The sequence below is a fragment of the Oncorhynchus kisutch genome, linkage group LG17 (genome assembly GCF_002021735.2).
Source record: "Oncorhynchus kisutch isolate 150728-3 linkage group LG17, Okis_V2, whole genome shotgun sequence".
NCBI lineage: Eukaryota > Metazoa > Chordata > Actinopteri > Salmoniformes > Salmonidae > Oncorhynchus > Oncorhynchus kisutch.
This window is the reverse complement of record NC_034190.2, coordinates 25,494,748-25,516,204: the sequence shown is the minus strand read 5'-3', so window position 1 is coordinate 25,516,204 and position 21,457 is coordinate 25,494,748. Positions and strand designations below refer to the sequence as shown.

Sequence of the window (21,457 nt, the reverse complement as noted above, 5' to 3'; positions counted from 1 at the left end):
GGTGTGTGCCTTTCCAAATCATGTCCAATTAATTTAATCTACTACGGGGAGACTCCAATCACTTTGTAGAAAACTCTCAAGGATGATCAATGGAAACAGGATACACCTGTGCTCCATTCCAAGTCTCATAGCAAATGGTCTGAATTACTATGGTAATTCAAGGTATTTAAGGTATTTTTGTTTTTCATTTTTAATTCATTCGCAATCATTTCTAAAAACCTGTGTATATATTTTTTTTTTTCACTCCGGACTCCGACATTGCTCGTCCTAATGTTTCTATATTTCTTAATTCCTTTTAGATTTGTGTGTATTGTTAGATATTACTGCACTGTTGGAGTTAGGAAAACAACATTTTGCTACACCCGAAATAACATCTGTTAAACATGTGTTTGCGACCAATAAAAATAAAATACGATTTGATTTAGGCAGCTTCAGCCCGTGTGGTGGCTGTTCATTCCCAAAGATACTGGAGCACCAAACTGGTTGTTCCACCTTGTCCTACATTCTGTTTCACCTGATGTGATGTGTGGATTTGTTCTCCCCTGAGTAAAGGAAGAGGGTTATTTGGCTTTGAGTCCCTTCCTCCCTCATGACACTTCTCTGTTCTCATCTGGTCACGTGGTGTCCTCTAGTCTCTCCTCTCTCTGATCTCTCAAGCTTGTAAATTCTCCCTGGGACCACCTCAGAGGCCTCCTCTCTCTATGGGCTCAGTGTTGCGTGTATGTTGGGATGCCTTCTCTTCGGTGTGTATTTATAGAGGCAGGATCCTTCCAGTTCCGTATGTATGTATGTGTAACCGATGTGAAATGGCTAGCCAGTTAGCGGTGGTGCGCGCTAATAGCGTTTCAATTGGTGAAGTTACTCACTCTGAGACCTTGAAGTAGTTGTTCCCCTTGCTCTGCAAGGGCTGCGGCTTTTGTGGAGCAATGGGTAACAGTGCTTTGTGGGTGTCAGTTGTCTATGTGTGCAGAGGGTCCCTGGTTTGAGCCCGGGTAGGGGCGAGGGGACGGACTAAAGTTAAACTGTTACATATGTATGTATGTATGCATGTACTGTATGTGTGTGTGGACAGATTTTTTTTAGGATCAGTAGCTCAGTGTTGTGTTTATCCTCATCGATCCAGAACACTAGTGCTGGAGCCACACTTCTGCTGCTCTCTGAGTCCCTCTGGACTTCTACTGCTGACTACTGCTACTGCCCTCTGAATCTGTAGTCTCCTCTCAACCACACAGGCCAGGGGTATGGAGTGATGGATGGGAGGAGGGATGGAGGAGAAGGAGGAAAAATGCAATGAGGGACAGATTAAACGATTCTTGGGCTAGTTTCAGAGTTTAGCTTGCCTGAGAAAACTCAAGACTAGGACCAAGCTATAGAGGAGGTCAGACAGACACAGAAACATACAGGCACACAGACAGAAGGACCGACAGACAGACAAGACCCCCCTACCACATCCTCACTGCACCCCTCTTAGCCTGGCTGACCTGTCACTGATATCACCACATTGCTGCTGCATGTGGGGAGAACAGAACAGAACAGCTGACATGACAGAGCAGCCATCAGAGGAGCTGTCAGCCAGGCTCTTATCTGTCAGGATGACACACTGACAGGGGAAAACATGTCAAACACTCATCAATACCCCCTGTCTCTAACAGCTGTCGTGTCTGGACTATCATTAAATGTGAAGATGTATTTATATCAAAACATTTCTTTAGGTTTAATTATTAAGTGATTAAACTAACCATGTAAATATTAATTAACTAGGAAGTCAGGGCATCACAGACAATTTTGAGATTACAACGTTTAATTTTCCGAATATAACTCTTCAGATATTTTAATATCTGATCAATTCGTTTTCTATTAATGAACTTTTACCTTATCAGTTCTCATTACTGAATGTAGCAAACCCTTGTATATCTGCACAAACTCTAGTTTCCATAATGAATCAGCAATATACAAATTGGCTTTATTATTTATTTATTGAACTAAATAATCACATAAACAAACAGTAAATACTGTTACAAACAATGATAGAAAAGTCCTTAGTGGGCTAAAGCCGATGTGCCCGGCTTAGTAGACAAAGGAAAGGGGTGAGGACTGAGAAAGAGCAGGAAAGACAAAATGGATGAACTACACACATTCTATAATTATATTTATTGAAATGCTAATCCCTTGCACCTGAATGGCAGCTCATTCAAGAATAATTGCAATGTATATATTTACGCCCATATGTCATTGTTGTCTTCTCTGTTGGAATACTCGATCGTCCTGTAGAGTTCATCAGAGTCTCTGGTTACCTTTCCCAGAAGTCACAATATCTTTTGTGGTTGTAGGTGGTTAGAATGGAATACTTCAGAGTACCATTCGGAAATGTTTCCATAGAATAGATGCTTCGGCGGTTGTCGGTATTCTCGTACTAGACTTACGTAATTTCTAGCTGCAGACTAGTAATTATACATCTAAGATTTGCTCTTATTCTGTAGTGATCAATAGTCTTAGAGTTTAACCATTTCCAGCAGTGTAGCCAAAACTACACCTGTATGGTCTCCGATGCCTATAGAATTGTAGCCTTTACAGTTCTCTGACTTAATTTATATTTTGTAGGATGGTGTTTTAGGGGAGATGCAGGTGTGTGTGTGTGTGTGTGTGTGTGTGTGTGTGTGTGTGTGTGTGTGTGTGTGTGTGTGTGTGTGTGTGTGTGTGTGTGTGTGTGTGTGTGTGTGTGTGTGTGTGTGTGTGTGTGTGTACGGCTGTGTGTGTGTACGGCTGTGTGTGACTGTGATCCTAACACAAGGTGAAGTATATTAGCCAGAACACCCTAGTTATGTGTCCTTTACTCTGATGGTGGGGTTAGCATCGCTTTCTCTCAACCTGAGGGAGGAGACATTAAAAACCAAACAATCTTGTTGTAGCATCCTGTGCATGACTCCTCTCCCTAATGCTGCCCATCTCCCTTTGCGCACCCTCACACACACACACACACACACACACACACACACACACACACACACACACACACACACACACACACACACACACACACACACACACACACGCGCGCACACACACACACACACACACACACACACACACACACACACACACACACACACACACACACACACACACACACACACACACACACACACTCACACACACACCTTGCAGGCTTGACAGCAGAGTAACCCTGTTTTTATTTACATGGTTTTAACCAAGGGGTGGTTACGAGGATGTCCACTGGTCCTGATCATTCCACACGTGTGACTGGCATTCATGTGCTTGGCTAAACAGGAGGGGAGATGCAGGTATGTGTGTGTGTGTGTGTGTGTGTGTGTGTGTGTGTGTGTGTGTGTGTGTGTGTGTGTGTGTGTGTGTGTGTGTGTGTGTGTGTGTGTGTGTGTGTGTGTGTGTGTGACTGTGATCCTAACACAAGATGAAGTATGTTAGCCAGAAGACCCTAGTTATGTGTCCTTTACTCTGATGGTGGTGGTAGCATCTCTTTCTCTCAACCTCCAGGAAAGCCTCAACCAGGGAAACAGACCCAGAAATATAGCCATGGACATTCTTATGTCAGGCTGGCTGCTTTTCTTCTCTTCATCATTATGTCACCTGTTGCTTCTCAACCATGTGTGTGTGCCACAGGAGCACTATTAATTAAATATGATCATGCCCAGTGTCTTTCTTCACGTGACAAACATGTTTTAATCAAACAGTCAGCAGCATATAATATATATCTACATTTCAAAGCATCACATGGCTAGCATCTGTTTTGATGTACTCCAGCCTACATGGGTCCCATAGCCGTTCCAGGCAAAGCCGGTGAAATCACCACACTGAAGAGGGTTACCCTCAGGGAAAAACCCACCTCCACCAATACAGTGGTGTTCAACATTAACGCCTTTGGGTTTGACCCCAGAGCAGATGGCTGTTGCCGCCCGTTCATGGTTTATGGCTCTGAAACTGATGAAGCCTCCTAGAACATTTTGGTGGACTCTTTATCCCTGTGGTCATATACTATTGGAATGGAGGGTCCATTGTTGGATGATGGCAGTCAGGTTCCAGTGGTATAAGGGCATGTTGCTGGGAAAGTTCCACACCGAAATGTCTTCTGCTACGATGTCGTAGTAGCCTGCCTCCCAGGTCTTCCTGTTGGCCAGCAGGAAGTTGGTCTTCCCCTTTTGGCCATTTGGCGTTGTTGCCCTTCTGGCAGGTCTAACTATCGCCAACCGTGCACTTCCCATAGAAGTTGTAATCGTGCACGCTTGCCACCAGAGTCCAGCTGCCGCGCGCTGTGGTCATGTCGCAAAAGGTCTGTGGTCAGGGAGTACAGACCATCCTCAGATGGACCATATACAGTGGGGCAAAAAAGTATTTAGTCAGTTCTCCCACTTAAAAAGATGAGAGAGGCCTGTAATTTTCATCATAGGTACACTTCAACTATGACAGATAAAATGAGAATTAAAAAAAATCCAGAAAATTACATTGTAGGATTTTTAATGAATTTATTTGCAAATTATGGTGGAAAATAAGTTATGCCTGGACATGCACTGGCTTGAGCTGGGGGACCTTGTGTGCGCTGCAGGATTTTAATCCATGACGGCATAGTGTGTTACTAATGGTTTTCTTTGAGACTGTGGTCCCAGCTCTCTTCATGTCATTAACCAGGTCCTGCCGTGTAGTTCTGGGCTGATCCCTCACCTTCCTCATGATCATTGATGCCCCACAAAGTGAGATCTTGCATGGAGCCCCAGACCGAGGGTGATTGACCATCATCTTGAACTTCTTCCATTTTCTAATATTTGCGCCAACAGTTGTTGCCTTCTCACCAAGCTGCTTGCCTATTGTCCTGTAGCTCATCCCAGCCGTGTGCAGGTCTACAATTATATCCCTGATGTCCTTACACCCTCTCTGGCCTTGACCATTGTGGAGAGGTTGGAGTCTGTTTGATTGAGTGTGTGGACAGGTGTCTTTTATACAGGTAACGAGTTCAAACAGGTGCAGTTAATACAGGTAATGAGTGGAGAACAGGAGGGCTTCTTAAATAAAAACTAACAGGTCTGTGAGAGCCTGAATTCTTACTGGTTGGTAGGTGATCAAATACTTATTTTCATGCAATAGAATTTGAATTAATTACTTAAAAATCATACAATGTGATTTTCTGGATGTTTGTTTTAGATTCCGTCTCTCACAGTTGAAGTGTACCTATGATTTAAAAAATTACAGACATCTACATGCTTTGTAAATAGGAAAACCTTTAAAATCGGCAGTGTATCAAATACTTGTTCTCCCCACTGTATATATATATTATAGTGCTAAGCTATTCTTCATGTTTTGTGTTTATTGGAGTGAAGCTGAAAAAGTAAAATACACCTCCTCTAAAAACTCATTCTTGCCCTATCTCCCAACTTTCCACACTGCCAGTAAATTGCAAAGCATATGTGTTTTTAACAATGACACTCCTGGAAAATGAGCTCATGCCGAAAGGATCTTTGCACACCTTGTGTACAAAGCTGAAGAAATGCCATGATGTGATCATTTAGGTGAACCTGATAAGGACAACTCATATTAAACCAGCACGTACTGTAGGCAGTAGACCATTTGTTTAAATTTCCCAACATGTATATGGCAGCTAAACAAAACATGTTGCTGACATTTTATTTTATGGTGACACTAATTTGTAATTCATAAGTGTTTATACAAGTAGTTAATAAGGTCTTTATTATGTTTTTTTAGATATATATTTGGCGTAAATTAAACTTTTTATTTTCAAGCATTATAAGTAATTTGTTACTGGCCAGTTCTTAAGATTAACAGAACTAAGGTTAACAGATCCCTAAGATTAACAGAACTGCGGGGAAATGGTGCCCGACAGGCGGTGGCGAAGGACACTGTCTACCGTTGTCCTAGCTAGCTAGCTACCGTTGTTGCCCTTGCCTCTTCTTTTGTGGGTTTATCGGCGGTTGGCATCCGATGTTATGGTGCACTACTGCCACCTACTGTACAGGAGCACCCCTGCCTGTGGACCGGAGTCCTAGCTTAAAAATGGACCAATAGAAGTACAAAGAGGGTTACTGCAGATGCAAGAGTGCCTACATGCAGGAACGCCCCAAATTGTGGGCCACAATTGCACCCTTCTCTTTGAATTCAACCGAATGCACTGTTGATGAGCTTGATGTGTAGAGGCTTCTCCATCACTGGGGACAGGGTAGAGGTAGCTCTTAGGAGGAGGTTGAGAAAGAAAATGGATGAAAGAAAGGAATGTGAGGGCAAGAATGATTCAGCGTCTCAGCTTCTTCTGACACTAATTTGCTCACTCCCACACGTCCTCTTCTCGGCTCCATCTTCTTCTCTTTCCTCCTCAGACAGTCCTGTTCACTTCAACCCACTTGGTGGTGTTCCTGTGATTATCTGTCTCAGCACTTAACATGAGCCTGTGATAGCAATCTCTCTATCTCTCTCTTTCTCATTGGAGTTATAATTGGAATTCTGGGCCAAAGAAACTAATCAATTGGGAGTGAGGGAGGGAAAATGAGGGTGTGAGCACCAGACTGTGTCCTGGGGCTCTATGGGGTCTGTTTGTGAACAGAGCCCCAGGACCAGCTTGCTCAGAGGACAGTGCTAGTGGAATGGGGTCTCAGAGAGAAAAGTGTTAGACGGAATAATGTGTTCATAGAGTAGAAGGAGGGGGTTGCTGCTGGGAAAACTACGATCAAGAGAACATTGACAGCCCATCATGCCTTTCTCCCTCATCCCGCTCACTCCCTCCCCTCCATCCTCTTCCTCCGTGGGCTTCATTCTCTCTCTTCCTCTCTTCCTCCCTCCCAACCTTGGCGAAACACATTCCCCACAGCATCGAAGCATGCATTCACCGACACTGACATTGTATTTTGTTATGTGAAAGTAGCATAAGTATGGGTAAAGAGTTTACAATTTTGTTTAAACGTTCAGAATAGGTCTCTTGTGAAAAATGAGATGGGGTACATATATTATGTAATTCATTTTCTTACACATTTTTAATAATACCTGGGAATACCTTGCACAACACATACATTTAGATTATTTTAGAGTTGTAAAACTACAGGTAATTTACCCATGTTAGTGTAATTGTCTGTAGTTCTTGAAAATAAAAGGCCATCTAGAGAAAATATTGTAATTTATACATGAAAAACTCCGTCCTTGTCACGGCTGGCTGAAGGACTGGACCAAAGTGCAGCATGGTAAGCGTACATTTTCTCTTTATTCAAAAATGCTGCCGACAAAACGAAGAACAAAAACCAAACCGTGAAGCTTTGAGCTATGTGCCCTGAACAAAGACAAAGTTAACTTCCCACAAAACAGGTGGGAGAAAAAGGTATCTAAGTATGGTTCTCAATCAGAGACAACGATAGACAGCTGCCTCTGATTGAGAATCACACATAGAAATAGAAAATCATAGAACATAGAACATAGACTGCCCACCCAAATCACACCCTGACCAAACCAAAATAGAGACATAAAACGCTCTCTACGGTCAGGGTGTGACACTCCTCATAAAAAAAAATCTGCTGGTTTTGTACAATATACTATTTGCAGGTAGCGAACATCCTGAAATTGCACAAGCTTTTTACCCAATCATAGAAACCTGTCTTTGTGCAGAATGTGTTTCACCAAGGTAAAATTAGCCGTATCATTAGTTTGAAAGCCAATTACATGGTTTTATTCAAAAACCCTAGAGACAAACTATAAATTAACACTCTAGCTCAGCAGATGTACCTGGGAAGGAAATCCTACTTTATGGAGAGCTATGAGGACGCTACCAAAGCGCCATTTTCTTATTTAATCGTGGATTTAAAAGCAAATCCTCCAGAATACCTGTCTTCTGTATATGTGTAGTCCTGAATATAAAACATCAGTGACTCTTTGATTCATCAAAAGTTCTTGTTCTCTACAGTTTAACATAAACAATATTTCACTCCACTCTAAAAATATGCTTTTGGATGTATTTAAAAAATAGAAAAGGAATGTGTATCGTCATGTCGTATACATCATAACCCGCAGGGGTTCACAGTTGTTCAAATGTTGCATATACATTTTTTAGTATCTCGATATTGTGTTATATTGTTTTCTAGAGTGTACGAAAAAGAATATATATGAATGCAGCTGCCACTTCATTAAAAACTTTAGATGCATTTGACCCTAGATCATTTTGTTATATAATGGGTACATGTGGGGTTTGCTACCTCTGAAAGTTCCTTTGGTCTGTACAGAGTCGGCTAAATCCGCTCTTTGCCCCTTACATGGGGAATAATCTCCAAAACGCTCTAAACATTGCTGTTTTTTGATGTCTCTAGGTTAATCTCCAGACTGTTGAATGAGGCCTGTTACAACTTTCTTACAAAACCTTTAAAGGGAGTTTGTGAAACCATTCAATCATGGATGTATGTAAAACATATTTAACACGTATTGCTTGTTACCGAAGACTCCCGTTGTACTTTGAATCGCCACTCATCCCTGTTACATCTTGATGTGATGGCTCTCTATGTCTGTACATGTTTATAATCCACATATTGGTTTCCATAAAGTTATTAACCCTCTAAACCGGAATATGAAATTATCTTTATGATCTTTCTTACCACTATTACTTTGGGGTTCTAATCTCCCTCTTTCAAAATCCCCATTGTGACCACATCTCTAACATTCCTGATCCTTCCTCATATGTATTTTAACCCTAAACCTCCCACAATAACTATTGTCTATTGTTAGTCTCAGTGACCTTACTGACAATATCAATGTTTTATACAGATCGAAATACAATGTTGGAGACAGTTTTCATGTCTTTCATTACGGAGACATTTGTTTACTAGATTATATTTCTCATTAAAAATACTGTTGTCTTATTTCTATATGGGTCCTGCATTGCCTTGGTCCCGTGTTCTCTTATGGGTCATTGCTTTAAATTACAATATATCAATTATGTTCTCAATTAGGTACATAGAAGGTCTTGTGGTCCCAGCCCTCCCGTGTGTTCCCAGGTCCATATTTGGGAGCCCATGTACATTCAGGATGTAAGGCTTACTAGTTATGTCAAATGTTAGGAAGACCTGTTGGTTGTAACAAAAACAAAACATAAAAATGACATTTGACCCCATCTTTTCACATACTTTTTATATGGGTCTTTTTCATTTAGCCTGTTTGGCTCCAGCCACTCGGAGGCTCGGTGCATGTACAAAGAAAAAGTACCCAATTCAACCATTGATGTATGCTAACTAAAATAATGGCAATGCATGTAGTCATGTATTAAGGTTTTCAATGTTTTCTTGTCTGAGTTTTTATGGTTTTGCATATGACTGTCGTAATAGGGAAGAGGATCAGATCACACCTATTGGTATTCTTGATCAATTATTGATCCCCCAAAAAGACACACACCGGTTATGGGTTAATGCCATAGCTTTTTTCATTGCTTGGTAGTGTATTAGCCTGGTATGAGACACGATGAATAATACAATTTAAGTAAAGTTTAAATAAACAGTATTATCCTAAATTGAGAGATGAATAAAAAAATGTGCTATCACATCAACCTCCAAAAACCTTTCAGAATGTACCTGTTTTCAGTAAAGAATGACATGTATAGATATTATATTACAACTTTTATGTGTTTTGTCTTAGTGATTGTTCTTTAGTAAACAGGAAACTCTACAGTGTGTTAGTCCGAGAAAAAGGAATTAGATAGTTGTTTTATGTTTGTGAAACCTTTAAATCTACACAATTAGCAGAGATATTGTACCTATCAAATATATATCTTTGCATGTTTGAAATAGAGCTCCTTTTAAAATGTTTTCATCACTGCCTGGTAAACACATTCTTGTAAGTTGTTTACGTTGACATTTCTGGGTATATCTCGCATGTAACATAATAATACTAAAAGATTCTGATAATAATGTTATATTACTTTTTATAATAATATAAATCTGTCAACCAAATGTATTTCCTAAAATCCCTTTGTTGCATCTTCAATAGTTATAACCGTTAATGTCGGATGCCTCCAAATCAATTATTCCCGGTCTCAGCTGAGTATCCTATAGATGTTTTAAATCATTGAAAGATAAGTTGAATCTGTGTTGGTATCTGGACAGTTAGTATGATTGACAGTGAAGGTGTACAGGTTCCCGAGGAATGGATGAGACTTAAGCAGGAATTCCTTTAACCATAACTGGGTATATTTACTGAGTCGTCGGTGCTGCAAAACATCGGAAACAGAATAACAAGTATCCCGATAAAATTCAAAACCGGTATCCAATCAAATTCATAATCACAAAGATCAAATCAGAACAATCATTATTAACAATCATTATTAACATACTTAGGGAATTCCACATGCCCGTCCATTAAATCAAATCAAATCAAATGTATTTCTATAGCCCTTCGTACATCAGCTGATTTCTCAAAGTGCTGGACAGAAACCCACCCTAAAACCCCAAACAGCAAGCAATGCAGGTGTATAAGCACGGTGGCTAGGAAAAATTCCCTAGAAAGGCTAAAACCTAGGAAGAAGCCTATAGAGGAACCAGGCTATGAGGGGTGGCCAGTCCTCTTCTGGCTGTGACGGGTGGAGATTATAACAGAACATGGCTAAGATGTTCAAATGTTCATAAATGACCAGCATGGTCAAATAATAATAATCACAGGCAGAAGAGTTGAAACTGGAGCAGCAGCACAGCCAGGTGGACTGGGGACAGCAAGGAGTCATCATGCCAGGTAGTCCTGAGGCATGGTCCTAGGGCTCAGGTCCTCCGAGAGAGAGAAAGAAAGAGAGAAAGAGAGAATTAGAGAGAGCATACTTAAATTCACACAGGACACCGAATAAGACAGGAGAAGTACTCCAGATATAACAAACTGACCCTAGCCCCCCGACACATAAACTACTGCAGCATAAATACTGGAGGCTGAGACAGGAGGGGTCAGGAGACACTGTGGCCCCATCCGATGATACCCCCGGACAGGGCCAAACAGGAAGGATATAACCCCACCCACTTTGCCAAAGCACAGCCGCCACACCACTAGAGGGATATCTTCAACCACCAACTTACCATCCTGAGACAAGGCTGAGTATAGCCCACAAATATCTCCGCCACGGCACAACCCAAGGGGGGGGGGGGCCAACCCAGACAGGAAGATCACATCAGTGACTCAACCCACTCAAGTGACGCACCCCTCCTTGGGACGGCATGAAAGAGCACCAGTAAGCCAGTGACTCAGCCCCTGTAATAGGCTTAGAGGCAGAGAATCCCAGTGGAAAGAGGGGAACCGGCCAGGCAGAGACAGCAAGAGAAAGAAAGAGAGTCAATAGGTATCATCCTTGAGTCATTTATGCTCGTAACTATTTACCATAATCATGAGAAGAATAATACATACAGTGATCTGTTATTCCGTCTATAATACCCAATTGTTTGATGTCGGAATCATTCAGTTCCGCAAACAATGCCGTTTCATATTTCACACTTTCAAGTTTCTTCATGTGTACCTGTAATTTCATGACATATTAACCATATGACTTTGGCATAATTGGCATGTGATAATCCGTAAAGTCTGGATCATTGCCCAAATCACATTACACATTATATTTGAAGCGTGCACTCCAAGTCGCTCTCCGCGGTAATAACTATAAACCTATAACTGATGGCCCACTCTCCCGATCGCAACGGAAAGTTCAGATAAACGTTACCCGATTCGGTGAATTTACGGGGATTCCTGCACGTACAGCACCTCTGGATTAGACGGGGTATGGAAGAGAAAGCAGGGAGATCTGGCTATGGCTATTTCCTCATTTTATGGGCTGAGATCCGTGGTACATTTCCACCTGACCTAATTATGGCATCCCCTGGCATCACTGAGTATGAGGCCTCGAATTAAAGGATGTTTCCACCAATGTCCTTGGGCTTTTCTACAATAATATTCACCTATATTTATACAAAATATATACACATTTTATCATAAAAAATACATACAATTGACAAAAAGATATATCGTAAAAAACGTTGTCTTCCTGTTTTAGAATAATGTCCTCTCGTGGTGTAGGGGGTTCGATATCATTTATACATTATCATAAAAATACATACAGTTGACATATAGATATCTCGTAAAATTCGGTGTCCCTGGTTGCTCCTCTGAATCCTCATCCGTGACAGTTATAACAGCTAATGTTGGATGATCCATAGCAATTATCCCCTGGTGCAGTTGGCTTACTGTTGGATATCCTGCTTACATTAGATAATATTAACATGTATTTATGCAATATATATACATTTTTTAAATTATAAGAATATGGGCATTTGACACATTACCTAAAATATTGTTGTCCCCGGTTTTAAAAAACATATAACTCCTGTTTAATATTACAATAATATCAATAATATCCATACAATTCCCTGCCTCCATATCTAATATATTATTTTCGCTAACTCACCTTCAGAAAGCTTCATTAGAATGGATTCACAGATTATCTTTTAGCTGTTCTGGGCTGCTGGCCTTGTCTGGAGTTGTGCTGTTGCGGTTCGTACAGAGGGGATCAGTTGTCACGCGCTCCGCGGTCGTGGCTCAAAGGAGAGATATTCTGTAATGATTTTACAGAGCGGGGGTGTCGTTTTTTCGGGCGTCATCCCGTATGAAAAAATGGCCATATAGGACCTCTGAATGTTTAGAGACCCTAAAACCACAGGTGGTTGTCTCGACATATTCTGTCTGCCTGTATTTCCTTTTGATTTCCTACACCATCATCGGTAGAAGCTTTAGGGGTGTCCGATATAAATTTATAGACCTGGGGGGGGGGGGGGGTGGGGGGGGTCGTTTGTATATGCGCTGATTAGAAATAACATATGTTTTAAACCGTAGGAGGTTGTCTAGACAGGATATATTCTGCCGGGGTTGTTGGACTTTTTATAGCCCCCCACGTCCTTGGGGGTGAGATAAATAAGTATTTGAAAGGCATGTGTGTTAATTAATTGAAAGTGCCAATTTGAAGACACGCACACCCAATCCTAAACAGCCCCACACATCTTTTTGGTTTCAAACGCCCCATGCAGAGACACCCCCCCCCCCCCCCCCTCCTTTTGTTTTGAAACACACACACACACACACATTCCCGCACACGCATACCCCGTGCACGCACACGTCTTTTCCGAAAGCCTTTTTCTCCGGGACATGCATGATGATAGAGCTAAAAGACAGAGCCCCTTCGTTAAAGGTGAGATTCCTCTTTAAAACCATTTATTTAATTCATAATATTTAGTACAGTTTTTAAAATCCAAAACAATTTTACTGCGCAATATTGAAACATGCACGTATGTTTTATTTATAAACATTGGTTGTACAACCGTTATACATTCTTACCATACAGTACTATGTTTATAACATACCGTTGTAGGAAAGACTGTATTCGTATAAAATAAGACATTGCATTTCTCCGCGAGAGAGAAAACGAGAGATTCCCCGTCGTTAAAGGTGAGATACCGGCTTTAAAACCATTTTATTTCATTCATAATATTTAGTACAGACCTTTTAAAACATGCTGTAATTATTTAAACATTTGTACTATTCCTTTATTACAGATGAAAAAGTCTGGTTATCCCTGACAGCCATCCATTCCCAATTCCAACCCCTCGTCAAGACAGACTCTCTTGCTCGCAGGATATCTATCCCACACAAGCCCCAGCTCCGTACGTTTTCCAGGCACAATGTAGTTCACATCCAGACAGGCTTTGGAAAATACATAAGAACTAATAGATTTTTTGTAGCATCTCTACTATGTATGTCATGTTACTGTGGTCTTTTCTTATGTCCATAAACGTGTGTAGAGTGTACACTTTTGTTTCACGGTAGATTTGTTTAAGACCCACAAGAAACACCTGATTTATCCCACAGCATTAATTAATAAGCTAGAAAATGAATTTGTTTAAGTCATAAGTAAAGGCCTTTCAAAAAGAGGCTGCCATGATTGCTCTCTTTTGATCCCCTTCAGGGATTGCTAACTCTGGAAATTACTATGGTCTGCACAGAGTTTGGTAAATCTCTTTGCCCCCCTTACATGGGGAATAAACACCTAGCTGCTCTAAACATTGATGTTTTTGGTGTTTCTAGGTTAATCTCTAGACTGCTGAATGAGGCCTGTTACCGCTTACTTACATAACCTTTAAAAGGAGTTTGTGAAGCCATTCAGTCCTGGATGTATGTAAAACATATTTAACACGTATTGCTTGTTACAGAAGACTACTGTTGTACATTGAATATCCATTCATCCCTGTTACACCTTTATGTGTTGGCTCTCTATGTCTGTACATAGTGTGAAATGTGGTTTCCCTAAAGTTATTACCACCTAAACCTGAATCTGAAATTAACTTTATGATCTTTCTTACCACTATTACTTTAGGGTTCTAATCTACCTCTTTCAAAATCCCCACGGTGTACATGCACCGAACATCCATAGGCTGGAGCCACATGGAAGCTCTGTGCATGTGCAAGTAAAGATAACTAAATAGGAAACTCAACAGTGTGTTAGGCCGAGAAACATTATTCAGATGGTTGTTTTATTGTTGTTGAAAGCTTGAAATGTACACAATGAGAAGGGACATTGTTTCAAACACCCCCGCAGAGACATACACCCACCCACACACACACAATCCCCCTGCCCAGACATTCCTGCTTCATAGACAGCAACCCTAAGGGCAATTAAATAGGTGGGGTGTGGGGCCATCCTCTTTGAAATGTTCAACCCCCCCCCCCCCCCTCAATTCAACCAGGTCCCTACACATTCAAACAACTTCAAAGGAATAGATGCAATATAGATATAAAATAACACACCCTCTAGGAGCAGGTCATTAGCACACTGACCAGTGAGTAATGATCAGTTCAGTTTTCCATTCAGTAACTTCAGGCAGAGGAAGGGAGATTGAGATATGTATATAAATATTCCTATGATGTTTTGGATCATTTCCATTTTAGTCATATTATTTCATGTCAATGGTCAGGAAACAAAAAAGCCAAGTCTACATTCAATAGTAAAGATGGACCTGTATTGGATCTGGCCTCAAACTTGCTAATTGGTACGGTTGATTACTGTAGAGCTCCATCTGAGTCATTTCTGACCTCTGACTGATCTCCACAGACCTGGAGCTGCAGCTGGAGGAACAGAGACGACAGCAGCACTTCAGAGCTCAGGCTAGTGATTTAGTGGCTTGAGAACAGTTCTTAAACAATAATGTGTGTTCTATATAACACATTTCTTTCCAAAATAGAAAGCATACCACTCTTCCTCTGTGCATCTATTTGTCTTTATGTAAAACACCATAAATATCATATGTTTTTGAGCTCACCGTTGTCAGTTCTGTGAAACAACACTATTTTATTATATTTCTCACAGGAAGCTTTTTAAGCTTTTTTGCTTGGTGCCGGCACTGGTGGTACTGGGCTGGTGACACACACCTCAGGGAGAGTGCAGGGAGCAGGCACTGGTGGTACTGGGCTGGTGACACACACCTCAGGGAGAGTGCAGGGAGCAGGCACTGGTGGTACTGGGCTGGTGACACACACCTCAGGGAGAGTGCAGGGAGCAGGCACTGGTGGTACTGGGCTGGTGACACACACCTCAGGGAGAGTGCAGGGAGCAGGCACTGGTGGTACTGGGCTGGTGACACACACCTCAGGGAGAGTGCAGGGAGCAGGCACTGGTGGTACTGGGCTGGTGACACACACCTCAGGGAGAGTGCAGGGAGCAGGCACTGGTGGTACTGGGCTGGTGACACACACCTCAGGGAGAGTGCGGGGAGCAGGCACTGGTGGTACTGGGCTGGTGACACACACCTCAGGGAGAGTGCAGGGAGCAGGCACTGGTGGTACTGGGCTGGTGACACACACCTCAGGGAGAGTGCGGGGAGCAGGCACTGGTGGTACTGGGCTGGTGACACACACCTCAGGGAGAGTGCGGGGAGCAGGCACTGGTGGTACTGGGCTGGTGACACACACCTCAGGGAGAGTGCAGGGAGCCGGCACTGGTGGTACTGGGCTGGTGACACACACCTCAGGGAGAGTGCAGGGAGCAGGCACTGGTGGTACTGGGCTGGTGACACACACCTCAGGGAGAGTGCAGGGAGCAGGCACTGGTGGTACTGGGCTGGTGACACACACCTCAGGGAGAGTGCGGGGAGCAGGCACAGGACGTACTGGACTGGTGACACACACCTCAGGGAGAGTGCGGGGAGCAGGCACAGGACGTACTGGACTGTGGAGGCGCACTGAAGGTCTGGAGTGTAGAGCTGACACAACCCGTCCTGGCTGGATGCTTATTGCTGGCACAGGATGCACTGGGCTGTGCAGACTCACCGGAGACACAGTACGCAGAGCTGGCGCAGGATATCCTGGTCCAAGGAGGTATACTGGAGACCAGGAGCGCTGAGCCGGCACCCTCCTTCCTGGCTGGATGCCCATTCTAGCCCGGCCAATGCGAGGAGCTGGAATAGAGCGCACCTGGCTAGAATAGCGCACTGGAGACACCGTGCGCTACATCGCATAACACGGTGCCTGACCCGTAACACGCTCCCCACAGTAAGCACGAGGAGTAGGCTCAGATCTCCGACCTGACTCATGCAATCTCCTCGTGTGCCCCCGCCCAATTTTTTTTATTGGGGGTTTCTCTTGGGCTTCCGTACTAGCCGTGTACCTTCATATCGTCGCCGTTCCTCTATTCTCCGGTATTTTTCCTCGTAGCATTGCCATTCCGCTTTCGCTGCCTCTATCTCCTCCTTAGGATGGCGCTACTCCCCCGGCTGTGTCCAGGGTCCTGCTCCATCTAATATATCCTCCCAGGTCCATTTCCCATTAGGCGCTGTTCCTCCTTTTCATGCTGCTTGGTCCTGTTTTGGTGGGTTATTCTGTCACATTCGTCATAACGAGGAGACCAAGGCGCAGCGTGATTTGAATACATTCTTCTTTATTTACGAAGAACACTAAACAAAATAACAAAATAACAAAACAAACGTGAAGCTAATAATAACGAGTGCTGACATGAAACTACACATAGACAATAACCCACAAAACCAAAATGGATATATAGTGATAGATGTGCAGAAGATGATTGTACAAGTGGAGATACTGGGGTGCAAAGGAGAAAAACATTATGGGGATGAGGTAGTTGGATGGGCTAATTACAGATGGGCTATGTACAGGTGTAGTGATCTATGAGCTGCTCTGACAGCTGGTGCTTAAAGCTAGTGAGGGAGATATGAGTCTCCAGCTTCAGTGATTTTTGCAGTTTGTTCCAGTCATTGGCAGCAGAGAACTGGAAGGAAATGCTGCGGAAGGAGGAATCGGCTTTGGGGGTGACCAGTGAAATATACCTGCTGGACCGCGTGCTACGGGTGGGTGCTGCCATGGTGACCAGTGAGCTGAGATAAGGCGGGTCTTTACCTAGCAAAGACTTATAGATGACCTGGAGCCAGTCGGTTTGGCAATGAATATGAAGCAAGGGCCAGCCAACGAGAGCATACAGGTCGCAATGGTGGGTAGTATATGGGGCTTTGGTGACAAAACGGATGGCACTGTGATAGACACTGTGATTTTACGAAACCTGTGCTGGTTGAAAAATATGTTGACATCTCATGGTATGCTTTCACCGTAAAGCCTATTTGAAATCAGACAACGTAGTTAGGTTAGAAGAAGAATTTAAGCTTTTAAATGATATAAGATACTTGTATGTTCACGAATGTTTAATATTACGATTATTTATTTGAATTGTGCGCCCTCCAATCTCACCGGATGTTGTCGGCTGGTGTCCCGCTAGCAGGACGCCTATGCCTAGGAAAAAAATCCATACAATTAGCTTCGGTTAGTGGAGATGGAGGAGACTGAAATGAAAACATATCCTTAAAGTACTTTACTTCCTCTTTCAAAATATCATTTGATGAATCATGCGTGACTCCATCATTTGTAACAAGTTTCAATGCACATTTTTTGGTAGCATTTCTATGTTGAAGATTGAAAAAGAATTTGGGACATTTTTCCCCATATTCCATCCAGTTCCCTTTATTTTTTTATAATATATTACACTAAATCTTTCTTTAACAAGTTCCTTAATTGTTGTTGTTTTTCCTCTAACCTATTCTGTGCCTCTATGGTACAGTTTCTATTGCTATCTGTCTGTACTGTTAGTCCTTCAATTTAATTTGTAAATATGGACTCTTTTGATCTAAATTGCTTTTGTTTTTTAGATGAGTACTGAATTGCATGGCCTCTAAAGGCACATTTAAAAGTGTCCCATGCAATAAGGGGATCTGCTGTACCTCTGTTATGTCAGAAGAAGTCAGTTATAAATTATTCTGTCCTAGATAAACAAGTTATCATCCAGTAGGCTTTGATCAAATTTCCAATATCCTTGCCCAAGTGAAAATTCTGAAAGAGTAATATATATGCCAATTACGTGATGATCCAACCGCATGTTGTCCCCTATCAACACTTTTTAAACTTTTGGTGCCAGAGAGAATGACATAAGAAAGTAATCAAGACGACTAGCTTGATTAAGCCTCCACCATGTACAGTGGGGAGAACAAGTATTTGATACACTGACGATTTTGCAGGTTTTCCTACTTACAAAGCATGTAGAGGTCTGTCATTTTTATCATAGGTACACTTCAACTGTGAGAGAAGGAATCTAAAACTAAAATCCAGAAAATCACATTGTATGATTTTAAGTAATTAATTAGCATTTTATTGCATGACATAAGTATTTGATACATCAGAAAAGCAGAACTTAATATTTGGTACAGAAACCTTTGTTTGCAATTACAGAGATCATACGTTACCTGTAGTTCTTGACCAGGTTTGCACCCACTGCAGCAGGGATGTTGGCCCACTCCTCCATATAGACCTTCTCTATATCCTTCAGGTTTCGGGGCTGTCGCTGGGCAATACGGACTTTCAGCTCCCTCCAAAGATTTTCTATTGGGTTCAAGTCTGGAGACTGGCGAGGCCACTCCAGGACCTTGAGATGCTTCTTACAGAGCCACTCCTTAGTTGCCCTGGCTGTGTGTTTTGGGTCATTGTCATGCTGGAAGACCCAGCCATGACCCATCTTCAATGCTCTTACTGAGGGAAGGAGGTTGTTGGCCAAGACCTCGCAATACATGGCCCCATCCATCCTCCCCTCAATATGGTGCAGTCATCCTGTCCCCTTTGCAGAAAAGCATCCCCCAAAAAATATGTTTCCACCTCCATGCTTCACGGTTGGGATGGTGTTCTTGGGGTTGTACTCATCCTTCTTCTTCCTCCAAACACGGCGAGTGGAGTTTAGACCAAAAAGCTCTATTTTTGTCTCATCAGACCACATGACCTTCTCCCATTCCTCCTCTGGATCATCCAGATGGTCATTGGCAAACTTCTGACGGGCCTGGACATGCGCTGGCTTGAGCAGGGGGACCTTGCGTGCGCTGCAGGATTTTAATCCATGAATACGTAGTGCGTTACTAATGGTTTTCTTTGAGACTGTGGTCCCAGCTCTCTTCAGGTCATTGACCAGGTCCTGCCGTGTAGTTCTGGGCTGATCTCTCACCTTCCTCATGATCATTGATGCCCCACAAGGTGAGATCTTGCATGGAGCCCCAGACCGAAGGTGATTGACCGTCATCTTGAACTTCTTCCATTTTCTAATAATTGCACCAACAGTTGTTGCCTTCTCACCAAGCTGCTTGCCTATTGTCCTGTAGCTCATCCCAGCCTTGTGCAGGTCTACAATTTTTTCCCTGATGTCCTTACACAGCTCTCTGGTCTTGACCATTGTGGAGAGGTTGGAGTCTGTTTGATTGAGTGTGTGGAAAGGTGTCTTTTATACAGGTAACGAGTTCAAACAGGTGCAGTTAATACAGGTAATGAGTGGAGAACAGGAGGGCTTCTTGAAGAAAAACTAACAGGTCTGTGAGAGCCGGAATTCTTACTGGTTGGTAGGTGATCAAATACTTATGTCATGCAATAAAATGCAAATTAATTACTTAAAAATCATACAATGTGATTTTCTGGATGTTGAAGTGTACCTATGATAGTTGAAGTGTACCTATGATAAAAATTACAGACCTCTACATGCTTTGTAAGTGGGGAAACCTGCAAAATCGGCAGTGTATCAAATACTTGTTCTCCCCACTGTATATCTCACTAGCTCAGGGTATTTAAGCCTCCATATGTCCACTAATTCCAATATATCCATTTTTCCTTATTATTTTTCCTTATTAAGTGTCTTAGTTTGTAGTGTGATTTCCTTTATGGTCCATAGAGGTATTTAAAACCATATTAAAATCTCCCACCATAATAAGAGTCTAGTGTTGCTTGTAGAGTTGATACATTCTTATATATATTTTCAAAGATTCTTGGATCATAATTATTTGGACCATATAGGTTAATAAGCCACATCTGTTTATTGTCCAATAAGATATTTAAAATAATCCATCTACCTTGATGATCTGTTTGGGCAATATCCACATTTGAATCAAAATTACTGTTCGTTATCATTACTGTTCAAATTATCATCAACCCTTTTTGAATTTCTTTGCCCATTGGGGAAATATATTTCCACCCCCCCCCCCCCCCCCCCCAAGTCCTTTTTCCACAAAACTCCATCTAAAATTTTCTCCATCTAAAATTGATATTTTATTCTTTCTCTTTTAGCCAGGTAAATACTGATCGTCTTTTCTTATTATCTGCTAAGCCATTACAATTGTACCTGGCTACACTTATTTCACCACTTACCATAATGAGACACAAGTTTCAATTCTATTGATCAAAATATATGTTTGTAAACGTACCTTTAAAAAGTAACATGATGATGGAGTGGTTATATAGCTGTACCATGAAATTTGCATTGCTTCTAAGTAAACCTCCAATTGGTCCCCACTATTCCACCTGCTAAAAGCCCTCCTCATCCCGAGTTGGGTTGTCAACCCAATGCCTGGCAGACCACCCCGACCCCCCGGATCCCATAGCCCCGGAGAGACCGGGACCCATCTTTCGAAAAGAGCACACAGTGCCACCCACATAACAGAAGCAGATCAACTGCCAAATGCATTTCCATCGCCCTCACCTCGATTTGAATTATATATAACCATAAAATATATATATTTATATTAAAAAATCCTGTTTATCTTATTTTCCATAATTAGCTATTAATATTTGTAGTAATTTAAGCAATTTATGAAAAGGATTTTTACCTCTCAACAGTCTCGCCATTACCAAACTTACATTATGGCAAGCAATTATTATATTAGCTAACAATTATTGTGAATCATCCTATATTGGCCCTAACATCTTTTACTCCCTCGCAACAGTTGTGGGATACACACACACCCACACACTCATACACACTCAACCCCTTTCCCCCACAACAACCATAGACTCAGATTCTCAAGAGTTGCACCATCCCAGAGCCTGACTCAAGAAAGGTTTTTATTTATTA

The 21,457-nt window shown here is 42.1% G+C and overlaps 1 pseudogene; it reads right to left on the bottom strand.

Annotated features, from left to right (window-relative positions):
• Nucleotides 1-3,746: 3,746 nt before the first annotated feature.
• Nucleotides 3,747-21,457, bottom strand: part of LOC109908654 (intelectin-like) — a 59,738-nt pseudogene continuing 42,027 nt past the window's right edge.